We start from the raw sequence: 24,153 nt of genomic DNA on the forward strand, positions 1-24,153 counted from the left end.
AGAACGGGAGGATGTTTCCTTATAATAAGTGAATTGTAGTGTCATTTTTCTTCTCACACCTCTCCACGCTGTATTTACAGATCCCTATTTCAGCCTCCATTATCTTATATGGGGGGGGAATATTTGCTCTTCATTACTCCATTGAAGCAATATTTTATATATTTGGTAGCGGGAAACCAAGTGGTAGGGGTCTGGGTTCTTTGGAGGGGGAGTCCTGGAAGTAACAATATGCATTCTTACTGTGCAGCATTCTCCCCATCACCATCCCTGCCTAAAACTTTTGCACAATGCATACATATGTGTTACATACCCTATACTGACTGGCCATTGACTATACTATATACTGCCCTTGCTGTAACTCTACAAAGACATAGTGGTGGTCTATTGTAGAGATTGCAGCTGCCGGAGTAGGGAGGTGACTGTCACCGACAGCCGGAGTCCCCATAGAGATGGCAGGGATTTCTAATTCTGTTCCTGCCTTTCTCAATGAGCGCTGTGTGTACGGCTATGGGGGCTGCCATGATGCATCGTCCTCCCCACCAGCTGTCATGTGACCGCCATGTAGCAGAAGGTGCAGGAGCTGCTGGGTCCTAGAGGAGACATATCATGGCCGGGGTCTGGATTCCTGTAGCAGTATTATATCTGTCCAAGATACAGAGGAAATAAGCAAAAAGCTTCTACTGGGACTAAAGATGAGAGAATCGGTTTGTAACCAGCCGCATTGATTACAAGCTTTACAAAATTTTATGCTCGAACCTGAAACTTTTGGGGCTCGCCACCCATGATTCATCATTATACTCTAGTATATATACTCTAATGGGAGGCCCCGGGGAGGTGCAGAGATATAATAAATACTGACACTCACCTTCCGGCACCTAACCTGGGCTCCCTCGCAGTCTTCTTTGGTCATTGACCAGTCTCTTCCAACATCACAAGGCCCATGTGACTCCTGAGGCCATGAGGCACGCTGATAGGATGCGTACGTTAATGTCGACAAGTCCCGTGTGACTACTGGGCCCAATTAAAGGCCTCCAAGGCCCATGACCCACCCAGGAGGACAGAAGAGACCGGAAAATGGTTTCACCTCCCCTGCCTACCACTTATGAGGGCACATGGCAGAAAATGAAGAAGAATGTAGGACACCATCCGGATACCCAATTGGGCCGAGATGAATGAGTCTCATCTGACTCCACAGGAAGATCGAGCAGGATGCTTATTTTTTCAGCACACTGCTGTGATCTCTTAAACAGATTCCAGGCAGAATCTGCAATGAATTCAGGGTCAGAATCCACAAAAATCTGCTGCAAATTCCCACATGTGAACATACCCTTAGACACTTATTAGTATAACTTTGCCCGCGACTTCATCTGCATATTGTTGGCATTGTTGATCCACCTGTATTCAGGGAATTGCTGCCATCAATGGTTTGCCTGTTCCAGCGTTTTGGTAGCTCTTAAGCTGTCCTGCAGCTGAAATTGTTCCTCACGCCGTGCCTGTGATTGTTCTGGCATCTCAGCAGCTCTTTGGGGCGCCATATAATGAGCGTGTTGTTGGCGTTGATGATCCGCCTGCTCCGGCTTTTCAGCAGCTGTCAAGCTGGCCTGCCGCTGAACTCATTCCTCGTGCTGTGCCTGTGATTGTTCCGGCATCTCAGCAGCTCATTGGGATGCCATATAATGAGTGTGTTTTTGACGCCGATGATCCCCCTCAGCTCTGCTTGAGGAGAACTCTATGACTTCTGGCTTCCTTCCTAGCTCTTGTTGTTTTAGAATTTTGCGACAAATTAGATTTTCTTTTTCCCGGCATGTTTAAAAGTAGCAAACTGCCAATTTGGATTAAAGGTGTTTTCCCATCCAGTGTGTCAGCACTGCCTAGAGCAGATCAGATAATATGCAAATGCTTGTACACAATGGACTCAGTGTTATCTGTGTGTTTACATAGAGAGATTACTAACCAGGTTTTATCAGCAAACTCCAATTAACTGAGAAAGTCCTGCTGCCAAGAGCAGTGTAATATAGTATGTGAACATAAATTCATAACACTCGTGAAGCCATGTCATTTAAAAAAGTAGAATATGTTTTAATCGAGGTTACAAAGTATCTAAATTTCATCCAAATCCATTCAGCTGTTTTTGCATGAAAGAGTAACAAACATCCAAACACACAAACGTTCACATTCATAATATTAGTAGGATAAGAGCACTTCGGATTTAGAACAATCAAGTTTGGTCCAGAACAAACCTTGAGAATATTTGCAAAACTAATCCTGCACGGTCCCTCAATTCCTAATCATGACCATGACCAACGAGCGGCTGAGATGCCAGAATAATCACAGACACTGCGTGAGGAACCAGTTCAGCAGCAGGACAGCTTAAGAGCAACCAAAATATGTGAACACAATGTGTAAAAAATAAATCAGTAAAAAAATGTTTACAAAGCATGGCAACGTCACAAACTTCACAGGTTCTAGGCCTGTCCCCGCTGATACAAACATTCAGTGTCACCTACATACAAATATCTATGATAGAGATGGAAAACAATTCATAAAATATTTAGTAGTACTGAAAAATGTGAAAAACAGACACATTGGCCAGGACATGAAGTGGTTAATCTGAGGCATCTAAAGAGTCTTTAGGACCCCAGTGTGGTGCGGTGTGCAAATCTCAGCAAGCCCTGGCCTGTGTATTGACTATTGGGTTCCTTTACTGATCCTATTCCCCAAACCGCAGAACATGTGTATCCTCTATAACATCTAAGAGATTGCTTGTATTTTATTTTACAGAAATCTTTAATTTGTTGATCAATAACTCCCATGTTAATCGCTCTTTGAAACATTACGTCCATTTACATTCTGAAGACGCCGCGCCGTGTTATGCTGGATACACAAGTTTCTATGTAGCCACCCAGGAAGTAAAAGCACCCCGCTAGTTACTAGAACATTCACAGCACCCGTATTTTACCGATCACACACCCAGGTTACGCTCTGATCAGTCTGCACTACTGAGGGTTAGATACAGTAAAGCATGCAACTGCTGAAATAGCGGGAACACCATCGGAAGAAATAAGGTAAAATCCCATGTAAGGCTCGTTCTCACGGGCACAGAGGGGGCGGATTATGGTGCGTAATCCACGTCATAATCCTCCCCCTCACAATGGTGGTCTATGGAGACCGCCAGGCTACTTTTTCCCGTGAGCGGCATGTTGCGGCATGACGTCCACCTCGTGGCAGCAACCTCCAGAGTTGGCTCATTCAGCCGGAGGAGAAAGCTGCGACTGTCGTGGCAGGCGGGTTTTGACCCGAGAATGACGTGGCTTACCCTAAGGGCTCATTCACACGGGGGATGATGGGGCGGATTTTGGCACCCCGCATCACTCTTGGGTCAAAACCCGCCTGCCACGACCGTCGCGGCTTTCCTTTCCGGAGTCGGCTTAAATGAATGAGCCAACACCAGAGGTTGCTGCCTCGGAATCCGCCTGAAGAAAGGGCAGCTCACTTCTTTTTTCCGCTATCGGCAACATGCTAGCGGTCTCCGTAGACCACCATTGTATAGAGGCGGATGTTGAGGTGAAATCCGCTATCAAAATCCGCCTCCTTGCCCCCATGTGAACTAGCCCTAAGGCCCCACTGGCGGACACACAGCATTTTTGGGCATTGCAGAAACGCAGCAGAAAAAAACACTGCATTTTACAGTACCAGCATAGTGAGTGCAATTTTTGTCTAATCCTAGCCCCACACTGCGGGAAAAAAAACACTCGGAAAAGCTGAGTTCGAGTTTTTGAAAAACACAGCATGTCAATTATAGTTGCGGAAATGCTGAGTTTTTCCCTCCATATATTTCTATGGAAAGTGTCCAAAAACGCAGCATGATAAATGTGTTGCGGAAACTCTGCAGAAACATCGCGGAAAAGCATCAAAATCTGCAGACAAAAACTCACTGTTTTGCTTGGCTGAGGTTAAGGCCTCACGGGCCAGAACCGACGCGCTAAAGCGCTGCGGGAACAACCGCGGCATGAACGCATTGCGGTTCTTCCTGCAGTGCTTTGAACAGAAAGTTCACCGAGTTTTCCTCCGCTAACTTTCTGTTACAATTTTATCTACGGGAAAGTCGCCGACGTTTTCGTAGATATAATTGACATGCTGCGATTCTTTTCCGCAAAGTGGGCATGGGATTCGCATGAATAGCAGAGGGCCATAATTCCTTAGGATTTTCAACATAGCCATTCAATTACCTTTATTGCACATGAGAAACTTGAGCAAAAACACGATGAAAAACTCAACAGAAAACTCATATGAATTTCCACAGCACAAAACTGAAAAACGCAATGAAAAATGCATGTACATGCGCATTTTTTCCATGACAGAAAATGTAGCGTTTTCTTCGCGTTTTTTTAAGCTGCATTTTTTTGCTGCATTTCTGGGATGAGAAGTAGACAGATGCCTAGGGCACCATTGAGACACAGTAGTGCAAAGTTACTGTGTGTATTATCCCTGTACTGTGACATCACTGTGTGTATTATCCCTGTACTGTGACATCACTGTGTGTATTATCCCTGTACTGTGACATCACTGTGTGTATTATCCCTGTACTGTGACATCACTGTGTGTATTATCCCTGTACTATGACATCACTGTGTGTATTATCCCTGTACTGTGACATCACTGTGTGTATTATCTCTGTACTGTGACATCACTGTGTGTATTATCCTGTACTGTGACATCACTGTGTGTATTATCCCTGTACTGTGACATCACTGTGTGTATTATCCCTGTACTGTGACATCACTGTGTGTATTATCCCTGTACTGTGACATCACTGTGTGTATTATCCCTGTACTGTGACATCACTGTGTGTATTATCCTGTACTGTGACATCACTGTGTGTATTATCCCTGTACTATGACATCACTGTGTGTATTATCCCTGTACTGTGACATCACTGTGTGTATTATCCTGTACTGTGACATCACTGTGTGTATTATCCCTGTACCGTGACATCGCTGTGTGTATTATCCCTGTACTGTGACATCACTGTGTGTATTATCTCCTGTACTGTGACATCACTGTGTGTATTACCATGTACTGTGACATCACTGTGTGTATTATCCTGTACTGTGACATCACTGTGTGTATTATCCCTGTACTGTGACATCACTGTGTGTATTATCTCTGTACTGTGACATCACTGTGTGTATTATCCCTGTACTGTGACATCACTGTGTGTATTATCCCTGTACTGTGACATCACTGTGTGTATTATCCCTGTACTGTGACATCACTGTGTGTATTATCTCCTGTACTGTGACATCACTGTGTGTATTACCATGTACTGTGACATCACTGTGTGTATTATCCTGTACTGTGACATCACTGTGTGTATTATCCCTGTACTGTGACATCACTGTGTGTATTATCTCTGTACTGTGACATCACTGTGTGTATTATCCCTGTACTGTGACATCACTGTGTGTATTATCCCTGTACTGTGACATCACTGTGTGTATTATCCCTGTACCGTGACATCGCTGTGTGTATTATCCCTGTACTGTGACATCGCTGTGTGTATTACCATGTACTGTGACATCACTGTGTGTATTATCCTGTACTGTGACATCACTGTGTGTATTACCATGTACTGTGACATCACTGTGTGTATTATCCCTGTACTGTGACATCACTGTGTGTATTACCATGTACTGTGACATCACTGTGTGTATTATCCCTGTACCGTGACATCACTGTGTGTATTATCCCTGTACTGTGACATCACTGTGTGTATTATCCCTGTACCGTGACATCACTGTGTGTATTATCTCTGTACCGTGACATCACTGTGTGTATTATCTCTGTACCGTGACATCACTGTGTGTATTATCTCTGTACCGTGACATCACTGTGTGTATTATCTCTGTACCGTGACATCACTGTGTGTATTATCCCTGTACTGTGACATCACTGTGTGTATTATCTCTGTACCGTGACATCGCTGTGTGTATTATCCCTGTACTGTGACATCTCTGTGTGTATTATCTCTGTACTGTGACATCACTGTGTGTTTTATCCCCGTACTGTGACATCACTGTGTGTATTATCCCCGTACTGTGACATCACTGTGTGTATTATCCCCGTACTGTGACATCACTGTGTGTATTATCCCCGTACTGTGACATCACTGTGTGTATTATCCCCGTACTGTGACATCACTGTGTGTATTATCCCCGTACTGTGACATCACTGTGTGTATTATCCCCGTACTGTGACATCACTGTGTGTATTATCTCTGTACTGTGACATCACTGTGTGTATTATCCCTGTACTGTGACATCACTGTGTGTATTATCCCTGTACTGGGTGTATACTGTATTTTACATGGTCACTTGTCTGTGGCCTATTTAGTAGGAATGGATAATGTTTACATGCCCAATCATAAATCATCTGCTACATCTGTATTGGGTCACGTCCTGAGATATCACCTGCTATTGGGAACATACACTATGAATAGATTGTGCAGATGTTGGTGGGCAGCCATGATGGATCCTATGCCTTTGCGCCCTACTATATGTATCTAGTAACCATCTTACTTCTATATTATATATATTATATACATCCCTCCTCCCCATACAGTAATATATGATATGTCGCTGCCTTCATCCCACTCTTATATTATTACATCGCTGTCTCTTTGGACGACCTTCCAATTATCTCAGCTAACAAGGCCCCGCACACGGTGTTCTGGGGGATGAGCTCCACAAAGTAATTGGCTTATTGCATATTAATTAGTGAAAGTCTGAATTTGGCCGGCGTCCCCTGGGGCGTGACCTGGATAGGCCTGGTCCAGGGTGATCGAGTTAGGCCTCGCTGGGTAAACACCCCATAGACAATACACAGGATCATGGCGGCTACTGCTGATTCGGGTACAAGGACAATCGCCACAGCATAAAACCTGAAATGTCGCGTTTAGTGCGGAGTTTGTTGTGTGAAAGTGGCCGATAAATGAGACCCCCGAACCGATGGACATTAGACCCGACCCCGCCAGCGAAGGGGATTGTCGCCTAGCAACCAATCAACCAGAGACCTCCCGCTGCCCCCTATGTGCGCTCTCTCGTAGCCTGCAGACTCCTTCAATCAATGAGACCTCAATACCCGATGAGAGAGCCGGACAATGATTTACTGAATATTTCATTTCCGCCATCTATGTCTCTCCCCCCCAAATTAAATTTCAGGGGTAATTTTACTTTATAATGGGTCATTTGTTTATATATTGTGTTTTTTATTATCTTCGGAGATTATGTTTGATGGTTTGGATTATTTGTCTTTTGTTTTACTATTCATTATATTGTGATAGCTAAAAACTGTAAGGCAAAACGAATAGAGAGGCCGAATGTAACAGATTTATATCAGGAAATATCATAGAAAAAAAAAATAAAATAAAATATATATATACATATAAATATGTTAGGAACAATTATTACATTTTTATTTAATGCCCATACATTATTATTATTGTTGTTTTGATTATTATTAAGTTATTGTTATTTTATAGTATACTTTATGTTTATTATTATTATCATATTATTATTTTTATATTCTAAGTATTTTTATTATTACTATTATTATTATGTTGTTGTAATTTTTGATATTACATTTTTATACTTTTTATCATTTTTTATATTATATTTTTTATGTTGTTATTATTTTTATATTATACTTGTTATAGTGTTATTATTATTATTATTATTATTATTTTATTATCATTATTGTTATTATTATTTTATTATTATTATTATTATTATTATTATTATTATTAATAATAATAATAATCGTCTGCGGGTTGTTGGCGTGTATGATCCGCCTAAATTTAGCAAATTGCTGCCATCGATGGTTTGCCTGCTCCGGCGTTTGGGCAGCTCTCAAGCTGTCCCACCGCTGAAGTTGTTTCTTGCACTGTGCTTGTGATTGTTCCGGCATCTCAGAAGCTTGCTGGGATGCCATATAATGAGCGTGTTGTTGGCGTTGATGATCCGCCTGCTTTTCGGCAGCTCTTATGTTGGCCTGGCACTGAAGTTGTTCCTCGCACCGTGCCCGTGATTGTTCCGGCATCTCAGCAGCTCTCTGGTACGCCATATAATGAGCATATTCAGAAAATTGCCGTTGATGGTTTGCCTGTTCCGGTGTTTTGGCAGCTCTTAAGCTGTCCTGCTGCTGAACTTGTTCTTCACACCGTGCCTGTGATTGTTCCAGCATCTCAGCAGCTCACTGGGACGCCATATAATGAGCATTTTGTTGGTGTTGATGATCCACCAGCTCCAGCTTTTCGATAGCTGTCAAGCTGGCCTGTCGCTGAACTTGTTCCTCCCGCTGTGCCCGTGATTGTTGCGGCGTGTCAGCAACTCGCTGGGATGCCATATAATGATCATGTTTTGGGCGTTGTTGATCCGCCTGCTCCAGCGTTTCGGCAGCTCTCAAGTTGGCCTGGCACTGAAGTTGTTCTTTACACCGTGCCTGTAATTGTGCCGTCATCTCAGCAGCTCACTGTGATGCCATATAATGCATGTGGTGTTGGAGTCAATGATCCCCCTCAGCTCTGCTTGAGGAGAACTCTGTGACTTCTGGCTTCCTTCCTAGCTATTGTTGTTTGCGACAAATTAGATTTTATTCCCGGCATCTTTAAAATTGAGAAACTGCCAATTTGGATTAAAGGTGTTTGCCCATGTCACTTTGTCTGCATTGCCTGGAGCAGATCAGATAATATGCAAATGTGTGTACACAAACCTATATTTGTTATCTGTATTTGTTTAAGTCATTTGGTCCAGAGGTCTGTATTTGTTTAGGGGGTCTATACTTTTTACAGGATGTGGGGTATGTATTTATGCAGGAGTCTGGTCTAAGGACTATGTTTAATGGGTCTGGGGTCATTATTTATGGGGGGTTGTATTTATTAAAGGGGTATTGTCTAGGTCTATATTCATTTTGGGATATAAAGAAGGGAACTATATTCACTACTTGTGATTGAAATGTCTTAGGATGAGAACGTGCCCTATATAAATAAAATAATAATAATAATAATAATAATAATACTAAGTTAATAATAATATTAATAATAATAATATTAATAATAATAATTAATAATAATAAAGAAAAAAAAGAAACCATTGTGGCTTCATGCTTCACTTCTGTAAATTTCCCCCAAGTATGTTTTAACCCCATATATGCCAGGAAAGATGACGCCACGCAACAGAGGACACCTCAGGTTCTATAAAGTAAAGAGAACAGAGAATTCCATGTTGTGGACATCGCTCTCTTCTGTATCACTTATTGGGTGTTCTCCCCCCCCCCCCCCCCAAACAGGAGACATTTGGAATATTACAAGAAATTAATCATAAAAACACTTCTATGGCGTGCTGTGTCTTTACAGGTATGTGAGCGTCACCGCTTTACAACATATAAAAGTGGCAGATTTATGACTTGCAGAGGTATATTGATCTGTAGGACGTGAGTATACCGGATAGAGTCTCTCCTTTATGGCAGCCCCATCCATATAATATGTGCAGCTGATGTGTCCTTCGCTTTATATGGTCAGTAAGAAGATCTAACATATGGATTATCCTTATAGTCACAGGATGATGGGCTATATACAGGGTGATGGACTGTATATATAGGACGATAGGCTGCTGTATACAAAGGTTGATAGGTTGTATACACAGGATGATACACTATATACATAGGATGATATGCTATATAAAAAAGATGCTATATACACAGAGTGATAGTCTACATACACATGACAATAGACTATATGCAGAGGATGCTATATGCACAAGATGATAGGCTTTATTCCGAAGATGTTATATTCACCAGATGTTACACGCACAGGATTATAGGCTATACAGAGCACAAGATGCTATATACACACAGTGACCTGATTCCCATAGGGGTAGATATATGAGGACTGGCATTATCAATGTCAGTCTTCATAACCCCATTGCCAGCCAGGGTGTACTATAAATGAGACACACCACTATGCCATCTGGGGTTGATTACCCGCATAATTTCTTGCAGATTTCTGGCATAGTTGATAATATACTTGGCATGTCCAATGGCGCCGCCCCCTACACGCCCTCACCATTCCCCCTTTTTTGAGAGTGTTGTCCGCTTCCTGCCCCATTCTCTATGTATCAGTTGCTGAGAACAGCTGAATGGTGGGAACGCCACATATCAGACCACCTATCCTAAGGATTAGGGTTGTGAGCGATCGGGTTCGGAAAAGATCGGATTCCGATCGGCGATCAAGTAAATTTAATGATCGCGATCTTTTCCGGCAGGATCGAGGTCGGACATTATGTTCCCACAATGCTTGCCTACTGGCCAATCATTGTGGGAACAGCTAACATGATGCCTGAAACTCAGGTACCATGTTAGCTATGGGCAGTAATCTCATTGGTTGTCGGCAGCATCATCACACCCCTCTATATAAGGGCGGTGATGATACTGATGCCACCAATGACTTCTGAACGACCCTCCTTCATGTTGGAAGAACAGACGACAAACTGCCTTCCACATTCTGACAAGGGTCAAAAATGTTGACCCAATGTGCGGTCAGAGATAGGTAATGGCCCTGCCCATGCTGGCTAGTCCACGTGTCCATTGTAAAATGCACACATGCACTAACAGATTGCTTTAGGGAACGTTTGATCTGTTGCTTGACATGTTCCTGCAAGTCAGGGACCGCCTTTCGTGAAAAGTAATGGCGGCTGGGTACAACATATTGGGGCACAGCATGGGCCATGAGGGAGTGAAAAGCCTTTGATTCCACAAAGCGGAAAGGGACCATTTCCAAGGAAAGTAGTTTTGAAATGCTGGAGGTAAGCAGCTTAGCACGCTCATGTGTGGCTGGATAGGATTTTTTCCTTTCTATTACTTGCTGGAGGTTGGGCTGAATATTAGAGCCAGAAAGATAGGAACATGTTGGAGCAATTGGCATGCGGAATTCTGACGTGGCTTTTTGGCCATTGGTTCCTGTAATTCTTTTATGCCAATTACTTGATTGTTGTCCAGCGCTGCTACCTGACACACATGAAGTTGGTGTGTACGTGGCACTGGCATTGGAAAGGTAGGTGGAAGAACTCACCAAAGCTTGTGGTGGGCCAACGTTCACAGGCACATCCCTCTCTTCAGTTTCTTGTTGATTAAATATTTTAAGAAGTGCTGGGTGTACAGATTTCAGATGCCTAGGCCTAGCATTTGTATTGAGGTGCCTCAGCTAAGTGACTGCTTGCACGTCTTGCATATCACCCTCATTGGGTCATTTTTATCTTTTGTGAAATATAACCACACACTTTGTTTGGAGCTTTTCTTTTCAGGTTAGCACGTTTAGGCGCTTTGGGTCGCAGAGTGCCAGCAGGAGAAGCGTTTACTGGTGTTCGTGTTATAACTGGGATTTGTGCATTAATTGGATGACATTTTGGTGGCACTGGCAAACGAATTTGAACCTCATCATCAGAACTAGTTCCCTGATCCTCTTCACGTGGAGACCAAGTTTTGTCAACATAGTCATCATCCACTGGCTCTTCTGAACAATGAATAATGCAGCAGATCCCTCAGCTTCTTCCAAATTTGTGTGACAGGTTAATTTAGAAGGGGGTGAACTGGATCCCCATTGAAGATTTTGCACAGTAAATGACCCAAAGCTTCGTTCAGTGGAACATGAGAAGGAATTCCTTCCAGAAGAAGATGCTTCTGAATATGAAGTAATAAGTTCTTTTCAGAACGACTGTGTCAGGACCTGAGTTTGCTGGTGGTGTTTGTCTGTGGATTTGATCCGGTGTCCTGTGGCTCTCTGGTCGTTCTCTTTGCCATTGAGCTGTGGAGTCAGGGGTTGGGTATCTGCCTTAGTATATAGTTGAGCTGGCTGGATGTCTCAGTAGATGCGAGCTTCAGGTGTTTGACATTGTCATCAACCAATCAAGTAGTTCCGGGGTCTGTAAAAGACTCACTGTTGGCTTCAGTCCTTGCTGGTTTTCGTTGCTACCAACCAGGATTCTTGGCCCAGTTTAGTGGGAGAGTTTAGTGGAAGTTGTACGGTCTCAGGAGCTGATTTGGAAGTGGTGTGAGTGTTGCCTCGTGTGAGAGTCTGTTTAACCCTCAACATTTCTACTCAATCCCTGTCCTGCATTTTTGGTTGCCTGACACTGTCTGGGTATTAGTGAGATTTTGTTTAGGGCTTCAGGTTTATTTTGCCCCTGTCCTGTGATACCCTTTCCTCACTACTCCACAGTTCTCCTCTTCTAGCTCCTGTTGTGTGTTTATGGTTGTGCTGCGTCTGTTTGTTTTCCAGCACGTCCCATCCTGGTTGTTTCTGTTTACAGCTGCACCTATTATTTCATTAGGGGTGACCGCCTTTACTATCCCAGTCCCTAGCCTCTTTCAGCTCTCTCCCCACCTGGATCTTAGGTCTTCACGTTTAGAGAGTCAGAAGTTGTCGGGGCCATGCTTAGCTTGGGTACAGCTGACCAACACCCTCCAGGCAGGGCCTAGTCAGCCGTCAGCTCCAGGGAGAACTTTCCTACACCGTTGGCAGAAAGAGCATTATAAAGAAAACGATGTTGTTACAAAATGGGCTGATCTGCGTTGTCCGATCTGTCCATTACACTGAGAACGGAGCTGCCTGCTTCCTGCTCCATTCTCTGTGTATCAGCTGTTCAGAACAGTTGAGTAGTTGGAGTGTTGGGTGTCGGACGCCCCCCCCCCCCACATCGAGAATTGATAACATATTTGTAGGGGAGATCATCAATATTCCTAATTTTCCTCATATACAGATTACTATCTAATGCAATTTTTACCTAGCCTGCTTGCTGATGGTTTCCATGTATCAGAAGCAACCTATGTATTACATAGAAGATAGGTATTACATTTACCGATGATCATCACAAGTAGAGAACTAACAATGACTTGACCCTAAATAACATCTCCTGATATATGGAGTCAGGGTATACATGTATTTATTTCTACACCTTGGGAAGAGCAAATAGGAGATATCTGCAGAGGTAATGATCACCGCAAGGTTTCTTGGAGGTCATAGATTAGAAAACCTGTCTCCTTTAAGTGAAGGATGACGCGTTATCTGGAAGATGACACAGAATTCCTGGGTAATATACGGCTTCAGAATCCAGTTTACAATCAACGTCTAATGGAGTCCTACAAAAATTGTAAAAAAGTCAAAAGGTTAATAAAGCGCCGGCCCGTGTTTAATTGGAAAAATGAGTGAAATATCATAAAGAATGGAGATCGCCGATTTCCTAGAAGATCAGACGTGAGACATAAGATGAGACGTCTTAACTTCTTCCCATAGAAGAGATTAAATTGTCCATAAGAAACGAGAATTTCCAAGGATATATAGGATTGTTAAACTGAACTATATACAGAACATTTTGTATATTAACCCCTTCCATTTCTCATTTTTAATGTTTCCTTCCATGTTCCAAAAGCAATATATTTTTATTTTATTTTAACTTTCACAGAGCCAGATTTTGCCTCAAAATCAGCTACCAAATTTGAAGAGAAATTCCTCTTTGTTTTCAGCCCCCATCTCCGCGGCCAATTCCTCTATATGAGTTTACCCAAATTCTGCCAAAGTGAGCATATAATACTGTGGTGAGGCCACTGTGGAGCATATAATACTATGTGAAGGCCACTGTGGAGCATATAATACTGTGGTGGGGCCACTATGGATCATATAATACTATGTGGAGGCCACTTTGTAGCACATAATGCTGTGTGGGGGCCACTGTGGAGCACATAATACTGTGTGGGGGCCACTGTGGAGCACATGATACTGAGTGGGGGCCACTGTGGAGCATATAATACTATGTGGAGGCCACTGTGGAGCATATAATACTGTGTGGGGGCTACTGTTGATCATGTAATACTGTGTGGGGGCCACTGTGAGCATATTTTACAGTGTGGGTGCCTGCTGTGCAGCATATAATACTGTGTACGGCCACTGTGAGCATATAATACTATGTGGAGGCCACTGTGGAGCACATAATACTGGGTGAAGGCCTCTGTGGAGAACGTAATACTGTGTGGGGGCTACTGTTGATCATGTAATACTGTGTGGGGTCCACTGTGAGCATATTATACAGTGTGGGTGTCCGTTGTGCAGCATATGTGGAGGCCACTGTGGAGCATATAATACTGTGTGGGGGCCATTGTGAGCATATAATACAGTGTGGAGGCCTCTGCGGAACACTTAGTACTGTGTAGGGGCCACTGTGGAGCACATGTGGGGGTCCACTGTGAGCATATTATACAGTGTGGGTGCTGCTGTGCGGCATATAATACTGTGTGCGGCCACTGTGAGCATATAAAACTATGTGGAGGTCACTGTGGAGCATATAATACTGGGTGAAGGCATCTTGTGGAGCACTTAATACTGTGTGGGGGCCACTGTGGATTATGTAATAATGTGTGGGGGCCATTGTGAGCATATAATACAGTGTGGAGGCCTCTGCGGAACACTTAGTACTGTGTAGGGGCCACCGTGGAGCACATGATACTGTGTGGGGCCACTGTGAGCATATAATACTATGTGGAGGTCACTGTGGAGCATGAAAACTTCTAGGCCTGGTACAGACCCGACTGCGAATGCCTGCAGCTACAAGAAAAATGGCACTTACATATGTGATGATATGGCACCCACAGGTATAGCCCTGATCTCAACATCATCCAGTCTGTCTGGGATGACACAAAGAGACAGACGGATTGGAGCAAGCAACATCCACAGAAGATCTGTGCTTCTTCAACAACCTCCCTGCCGAGTTCTGCCAAAAACTGTCTGCAAGTAGAACTGATGGAAGGCAAAGGGCAAAGGTCACGCCGAATAGTGATGGGATTTACATTTCTCTTTACTTCATTCGCTTCATTTTGTTAATTGAAAAAAATAAACAATTAACCCTTCTATTCCTGAAAGCATTCGTATTTTGCAGCATTTTCCTACTACTACCTAAAACTTTTGCACAACACTGTAGGTGAAGACAGTTCAGCCCTTCATTGATTTTCTCCCCTTTGTCCTCCGTGCCCCTTTTACCTATTCTGTGTTTTACTATTACAATTTTTTGTATCCAATTACCCACTTCTCGAAAATAGTCACTAATTATATAGAAGACATCACTTGACCCCACTTGACCTTATCTTTGAGGTTAACCCCTCCCCCCTCCCACGGACCCTGTAGAGTTTCCGTTCCAAGTTCCCCTTGCCTGAGGTGTAAATCCACTCAAGTAATGTTCGCCACAATGGAGGAATTTCCGTATACAGGTCATTGGTATTAAATATGATTCTTAATTAATAATTATTAATCAGATATTACAAATTCCTTATTAATCTCTTAGAAGGAATGTGTCGCCATTTTTTACATTTATTTATAAATTTTTCTAAGGTTTTTATTTTCTGATTGTAGATTTCTTATTCTATTTTCCGTCCGTGATTATGGGGGCGGCCATCTTGCCTGAGCTTCTCCTCTGCTCTGTTAACAGCATTTAGTGATCTGCTTTACAGCAGTCTCATGGCCATAGGTAGCAATTGAGATCTATGGGAGAGTTTCCTAGACATGCTCAGTGCAGGGAGGGGGAGGAGATAAACTGTGACATCATCTATTGTCAGTAGTGATTGCAGTGATGTGATCTTCTATTGTAATCCTGTCTGTCTTGTCTGTTATGTAAGTGACCCAAGTGCTGCAATGAATATTCCTACAGAATTGTCAGTCTATTATTAGGCATAGTGGCAAGAGTGAAAATCGCAGGATATAACACATTTTTTTAAAAAAATATAGTGACATAAAAAATAAAATTATTAGGGGCGAATCTCTTAGGATTTGTTTAGTTTTGGGTTTGGGTGGCTTAGGTCCAAGATTAGCTTTTGGGTCGAACAAATTTTGGTCAAACCATAACTTAAATCAAAGGGATTCTACCATTAAAACTTTTTTTTTTTTTGTGGATAAGACGTCGGAATAGTCTTTAGAAAGGCTATTCGTCTCTTACCTTTAGACGTGGTCTCCACTGCGCCGTTCCTTAGAATTACCGGTTTTTACCGGTATGGAAATGAGTTCTCTCGCATTGATGGGGGCAGGCCCCAGCGCTCAAACAGCGATGAGGGCGTCCCCACCGCTGCCAGAGAATGGTCTCCAAGCGCTGCCTCCTTCTTTGTCCGCCGCGTCATGTTCAATGTCTTCTTCCGGCGCAGGCTCATAACTTCTAGCAGAGCAGACTGCGCAGGTGCACAGGCCAGGGGAAAATAGCCACTAACAATACTGTGCAAGCAGCCATTTTCTCGTGACCTGTGCGCCTGCGCAGTCTGCTCTGCTAGAGGTTACAAGCCTGCACCGGAAGACATTGAAGATGACGCGGCGGATGAAGAAGGAGGCGGCGCTTGGAGACACTTCTCTGGCAGCGGTGGGGACGCCCTCATCACTGCGAGAGAACTCATTTGCATACCGGTAAAAAAAACTGTATTTCTAAGGAACGGCGCAACGGAGACCACGTCTAAAGGTAAGAGACGAATAGCCTTTCTAAAGGCTATTCCAACGTCTTATCCACAAAAAAAAAAAAAAAAAAAAAGGTTTTAATGGTAGAATCCCTTTAACGCTCTAAGTGCCCAAGTGACTGCTGGTGGCCCATACACAGGCCTTAGCAGTGACCCCGGGCGCTTAACATCATAGGAAAGCACCAGGCGACATGAAGAGGCCCAAAAGAAGTAACGGAAAGCGAGTATGAATTTTTTTTGTTTGTTTTTTTGTCACTTCACCTTGGCCTCCACCTATTATAATCTGAGGTCTGAAATGAAAAAAAAAATTGAAATTGAAATTTTTTTAAAAGTAATATTTTTTTGTGTGTGGAAAAAAAAAAAAAAACATGTTGAAACCCCCAACCTGATACAGCAATGTCATCAAACAAAAAAAGAATGGGGGGCATGAAGAACAAAAAAAATAAAAAAATCTGCATCCTAAAGGGTTAATATCCGGAACGTGAACACGCAACCTACACACAGAATCTGCTGAGAGGGGCATTGTCCGTCTTCGGAGGAGCCCGGCTGTATTTTTAAGGATGATTATTACCCTGAACCTCTGACTCTTGATAAATTTCTTCGGCCAGGCTCTGATGCCGTATTGATCTGCGAGAGCTGGGGATAAGGTGGCATCTAACCGTGGCAGGATATTGCAAGATTGAACATCAAGTGAACTTCAAGTGGCCAGTTTAAGGAGGAGACGGCTCATTTAGGAGATGATTAGGTGTCTTCTAGGATATCTATGGCCATTTGGTCGCTCTGGGGTCGCTGATTGCAGGAAAGAGTAATGGCCTCTTGCGGCCGCTGCATTTTGGAGAGGTTGGGTTTGAATTTGGCCGGTTTCAATCCTGTTCAGCGTTTGAGCTAAAAAATTTTCATCTGCAGTAAATTTGTTTTGTTCGTCATCCTGTTGGTTTTCTTTATTTTTGAGGATGAATTTAGAAACAAATTGAATTTTTTTAAAAAAAAAAAATCAAAAACTTTTAACAGAATTTGTATTGCGATCGAGGACTGTGTTACAGGGAGGAAGGGGTATAACTAGATAAGAATGGGCACCATAGCAAGCACCCCAACAGATCAGATATAATGTCCCCTCTGCTCATCTCCACACTATATAACGCCACCTTTCCTGGCCCCATTACTGGGCCCCACACTGCACAATGCCCTTTTCCTGGTCCTCATACGGCATAACGCACCCTGGTGCCCACATGGTATAATGCCCACTTTAATGGCCTCCTCGTGGTAATATGACCCCCACATGATATAAAGCACCCTGGTGCCCACATGGTATGCCCGCTTTACTGGACCCTGCATGGTCTAATGTCACCTTTACTGCCCCCTCAGAATATAATGCCCCCTCTACTGAATTCCACATGGTAGATTACGCCCTTTACGGGCCTCCATATAGTAAGTGCCCCCTTTACAGGGTGTAATGTGATGTGACAGCAGCTTACCTTACTAAAACCCACCTGTGATGTCATAGCAGGTGATGGAACTTATCTGACGTTACAGTAACTTACCACAAAGAAGATAGTTGTGATGTCACAGTTACTTATCTCCAGGATAGGCAGGTGTGACATCACAGCAGCTTATCTGAATACAGTGGTGATATCACAACAGTTAACAATATGGAAAGTAATTTATCTCAAGGAATATTGTTGTGATGTCACAGTAGCTTACAATAGAGAATACAGTAGTGATGTCACAGTAACTTACCTCCAGAATTACAGTTGTGATGTCACAATAAGTTACCACAGGGAATACAGTTATGATGTCACAGTAACTTACCTCAGAGAATACAGTAGTGATGTCACAGTAACTTACCTCAGAGAATACAGTAGTGATGTCACAGTAACTTACCTCAGAGAATACAGTTGTGATGTCACAGTATCTTACCTCAGAGAGCACAGTAGTGATGTCACAGTAACTTACCTCAGAGAGCACAGTAGTGATGTCACAGTAACTTACCTCAGAGAGCACAGTAGTGATGTCACAGTAACTTACCTCAGACAGCACAGTAGTGATGTCACAGTAACTTACCTCAGAGAGCTCAGTAGTGATGTCACAGTAACTTACCTCAGAGAGCACAGTAGTGATGTCACAGTAACTTACCTCAGAGAGCACAGTAGTGATGTCACAGTAACTTACCTCAGAGAATACAGTAGTGATGTCACAGTAACTTACCTCAGAGAATACAGTTGTGATGTCACAGTAACTTACCTCAGAGAACACAGTAGTGATGTCACAGTAACTTACCTCAGAGAATACAGTTGTGATGTCACAGTAACTTACCTCAGAGAACACAGTAGTGATGTCACAGTAACTTACCTCAGAGAGCACAATAGTGATGTCACAGTAACTTACTTCATAGAGCACAGTAGTGATGTCACAGTAACTTACCTCATAGAGCACAGTAGTGATGTCACAGTAACTTACCTCAGAGAATACAGTAGTGATGTCACAGTAACTTACCTCAGAGAATACAGTTGTGATGTCACAGTAACTTACCTCAGAGAATACAGTAGTGATGTCACAGTAACTTACCTCAGAGAGCACAGTAGTGATGTCACAGTAACTTACCTCAGAGAACACAGTAGTGATGTCACAGTAACTTACCTCAGAGAGCACAATAGTGATGTCACAGTAACTTACCTCATAGAGCACAGTAGTGATGTCACAGTAACTTACCTCAGAGAACACAGTAGTGATGTCACAGTAACTTACCTCAGAGAGCACAGTAGTGATGTCACAGTAACTTACCTCAGAGAACACAGTAGTGATGTCACAGTAACTTACCTCAGACAGCACAGTAGTGATGTCACAGTAACTTACCTCAGAGAGCACAGTAGTGATGTCACAGTAACTTACCTCAGACAGCACAGTAGTGATGTCACAGTAACTTACCTCAGAGAGCACAGTAGTGATGTCACAGTAACTTACCTCAGAGAGCACAGTAGTGATGTCACAGTAACTTACCTCAGAGAGCACAGTAGTGATGTCACAGTAACTTACCTCAGAGAATACAGTAGTGATGTCACAGTAACTTACCTCAGAGAATACAGTTGTGATGTCACAGTAACTTACCTCAGAGAACACAGTAGTGATGTCACAGTAACTTACCTCAGAGAATACAGTTGTGATGTCACAGTAACTTACCTCAGAGAACACAGTAGTGATGTCACAGTAACTTACCTCAGAGAGCACAATAGTGATGTCACAGTAACTTACCTCATAGAGCACAGTAGTGATGTCACAGTAACTTACCTCATAGAGCACAGTAGTGATGTCACAGTAACTTACCTCAGAGAATACAGTAGTGATGTCACAGTAACTTACCTCAGAGAATACAGTAGTGATGTCACAGTAACTTACCTCATAGAGCACAGTAGTGATGTCACAGTAACTTACCTCAGAGAATACAGTAGTGATGTCACAGTAACTTACCTCAGAGAATACAGTTGTGATGTCACAGTAACTTACCTCAGAGAATACAGTAGTGATGTCACAGTAACTTACCTCAGAGAGCACAGTAGTGATGTCACAGTAACTTACCTCAGAGAACACAGTAGTGATGTCACAGTAACTTACCTCAGAGAGCACAATAGTGATGTCACAGTAACTTACCTCATAGAGCACAGTAGTGATGTCACAGTAACTTACCTCAGAGAACACAGTAGTGATGTCACAGTAACTTACCTCAGAGAGCACAGTAGTGATGTCACAGTAACTTACCTCAGAGAACACAGTAGTGATGTCACAGTAACTTACCTCAGACAGCACAGTAGTGATGTCACAGTAACTTACCTCAGACAGCACAGTAGTGATGTCACAGTAACTTACCTCAGAGAGCACAGTAGTGATGTCACAGTAACTTACCTCAGAGAGCACAGTAGTGATGTCACAGTAACTTACCTCAGAGAGCACAGTAGTGATGTCACAGTAACTTACCTCAGAGAATACAGTAGTGATGTCACAGTAACTTACCTCAGAGAATACAGTTGTGATGTCACAGTAACTTACCTCAGAGAACACAGTAGTGATGTCACAGTAACTTACCTCAGAGAATACAGTTGTGATGTCACAGTAACTTACCTCAGAGAACACAGTAGTGATGTCACAGTAACTTACCTCAGAGAGCACAATAGTGATGTCACAGTAACTTACCTCATAGAGCACAGTAGTGATGTCACAGTAACTTACCTCATAGAGCACAGTAGTGATGTCACAGTAACTTACCTCAGAGAATACAGTAGTGATGTCACAGTAACTTACCTCAGAGAATACAGTTGTGATGTCACAGTAACTTACCTCAGAGAATACAGTAGTGATGTCACAGTAACTTACCTCAGAGAATACAGTTGTGATGTCACAGTAACTTACCTCAGAGAACACAGTAGTGATGTCACAGTAACTTACCTCAGAGAGCACAATAGTGATGTCACAGTAACTTACCTCATAGAGCACAGTAGTGATGTCACAGTAACTTACCTCAGAGAACACAGTAGTGATGTCACAGTAACTTACCTCAGAGAGCACAGTAGTGATGTCACAGTAACTTACCTCAGAGAACACAGTAGTGATGTCACAGTAACTTACCTCAGACAGCACAGTAGTGATGTCACAGTAACTTACCTCAGAGAGCACAGTAGTGATGTCACAGTAACTTACCTCATAGAGCACAGTAGTGATGTCACAGTAACTTACCTCAGAGAACACAGTAGTGATGTCACAGTAACTTACCTCAGAGAGCACAGTAGTGATGTCACAGTAACTTACCTCATAAAGCACAGTAGTGATGTCACAGTAACTTACCTCAGAGAATACAGTTGTGATGTCACAGTAACTTACCTCAGAGAGCACAGTAGTGATGTCACAGTAACTTACCTCAGAGAACACAGTAGTGATGTCACAGTAACTTACCTCCAGAATTACAGTTGTGATGTCACAATAAGTTACCACAGGGAATACAGTTATGATGTCACAGTAACTTACCTCAGAGAATACAGTAGTGATGTCACAGTAACTTACCTCAGAGAATACAGTTGTGATGTCACAGTATCTTACCTCAGAGAGCACAGTAGTGATGTCACAGTAACTTACCTCAGAGAGCACAGTAGTGATGTCACAGTAACTTACCTCAGACAGCACAGTAGTGATGTCACAGTAACTTACCTCAGAGAGCTCAGTAGTGATGTCACAGTAACTTACCTCAGAGAGCACAGTAGTGATGTCACAGTAACTTACCTCAGAGAGCACAGTAGTGATGTCACAGTAACTTACCTCAGAGAATACAGTAGTGATGTCACAGTAACTTACCTCAGAGAATACAGTTGTGATGTCACAGTAACTTACCTCAGAGAACACAGTAGTGATGTCACAGTAACTTACCTCAGAGAATACAGTTGTGATGTCACAGTAACTTACCTCAGAGAACACAGTAGTGATGTCACAGTAACTTACCTCAGAGAGCACAATAGTGATGTCACAGTAACTTACTTCATAGAGCACAGTAGTGATGTCACAGTAACTTACCTCATAGAGCACAGTAGTGATGTTACAGTAACTTACCTCAGAGAATACAGTAGTGATGTCACAGTAACTTACCTCAGAGAATACAGTTGTGATGTCACAGTAACTTACCTCAGAGAATACAGTAGTGATGTCACAGTAACTTACCTCAGAGAGCACAGTAGTGATGTCACAGTAACTTACCTCAGAGAACACAGTAGTGATGTCACAGTAACTTACCTCAGAGAGCACAATAGTGATGTCACAGTAACTTACCTCATAGAGCACAGTAGTGATGTCACAGTAACTTACCTCAGAGAACACAGTAGTGATGTCACAGTAACTTACCTCAGAGAGCACAGTAGTGATGTCACAGTAACTTACCTCAGAGAACACAGTAGTGATGTCACAGTAACTTACCTCAGACAGCACAGTAGTGATGTCACAGTAACTTACCTCAGAGAGCACAGTAGTGATGTCACAGTAACTTACCTCAGACAGCACAGTAGTGATGTCACAGTAACTTACCTCAGAGAGCACAGTAGTGATGTCACAGTAACTTACCTCAGAGAGCACAGTAGTGATGTCACAGTAACTTACCTCAGAGAGCACAGTAGTGATGTCACAGTAACTTACCTCAGAGAATACAGTAGTGATGTCACAGTAACTTACCTCAGAGAATACAGTTGTGATGTCACAGTAACTTACCTCAGAGAACACAGTAGTGATGTCACAGTAACTTACCTCAGAGAATACAGTTGTGATGTCACAGTAACTTACCTCAGAGAACACAGTAGTGATGTCACAGTAACTTACCTCAGAGAGCACAATAGTGATGTCACAGTAACTTACCTCATAGAGCACAGTAGTGATGTCACAGTAACTTACCTCATAGAGCACAGTAGTGATGTCACAGTAACTTACCTCAGAGAATACAGTAGTGATGTCACAGTAACTTACCTCAGAGAATACAGTAGTGATGTCACAGTAACTTACCTCATAGAGCACAGTAGTGATGTCACAGTAACTTACCTCAGAGAACACAGTAGTGATGTCACAGTAACTTACCTCAGAGAATACAGTTGTGATGTCACAGTAACTTACCTCAGAGAATACAGTAGTGATGTCACAGTAACTTACCTCAGAGAGCACAGTAGTGATGTCACAGTAACTTACCTCAGAGAACACAGTAGTGATGTCACAGTAACTTACCTCAGAGAGCACAATAGTGATGTCACAGTAACTTACCTCATAGAGCACAGTAGTGATGTCACAGTAACTTACCTCAGAGAACACAGTAGTGATGTCACAGTAACTTACCTCAGAGAGCACAGTAGTGATGTCACAGTAACTTACCTCAGAGAACACAGTAGTGATGTCACAGTAACTTACCTCAGACAGCACAGTAGTGATGTCACAGTAACTTACCTCAGACAGCACAGTAGTGATGTCACAGTAACTTACCTCAGAGAGCACAGTAGTGATGTCACAGTAACTTACCTCAGAGAGCACAGTAGTGATGTCACAGTAACTTACCTCAGAGAGCACAGTAGTGATGTCACAGTAACTTACCTCATAGAGCACAGTAGTGATGTCACAGTAACTTACCTCAGAGAACACAGTAGTGATGTCACAGTAACTTACCTCAGAGAGCACAGTAGTGATGTCACAGTAACTTACCTCAGAGAACACAGTAGTGATGTCACAGTAACTTACCTCAGACAGCACAGTAGTGATGTCACAGTAACTTACCTCAGAGAGCACAGTAGTGATGTCACAGTAACTTACCTCATAGAGCACAGTAGTGATGTCACAGTAACTTACCTCAGAGAACACAGTAGTGATGTCACAGTAACTTACCTCAGAGAGCACAGTAGTGATGTCACAGTAACTTACCTCATAAAGCACAGTAGTGATGTCACAGTAACTTACCTCAGAGAATACAGTTGTGATGTCACAGTAACTTACCTCAGAGAGCACAGTAGTGATGTCACAGTAACTTACCTCAGAGAACACAGTAGTGATGTCACAGTAACTTACCTCCAGAATTACAGTTGTGATGTCACAATAAGTTACCACAGGGAATACAGT

Source organism: Leptodactylus fuscus, chromosome 1 (assembly GCF_031893055.1).
Source record: "Leptodactylus fuscus isolate aLepFus1 chromosome 1, aLepFus1.hap2, whole genome shotgun sequence".
NCBI lineage: Eukaryota > Metazoa > Chordata > Amphibia > Anura > Leptodactylidae > Leptodactylus > Leptodactylus fuscus.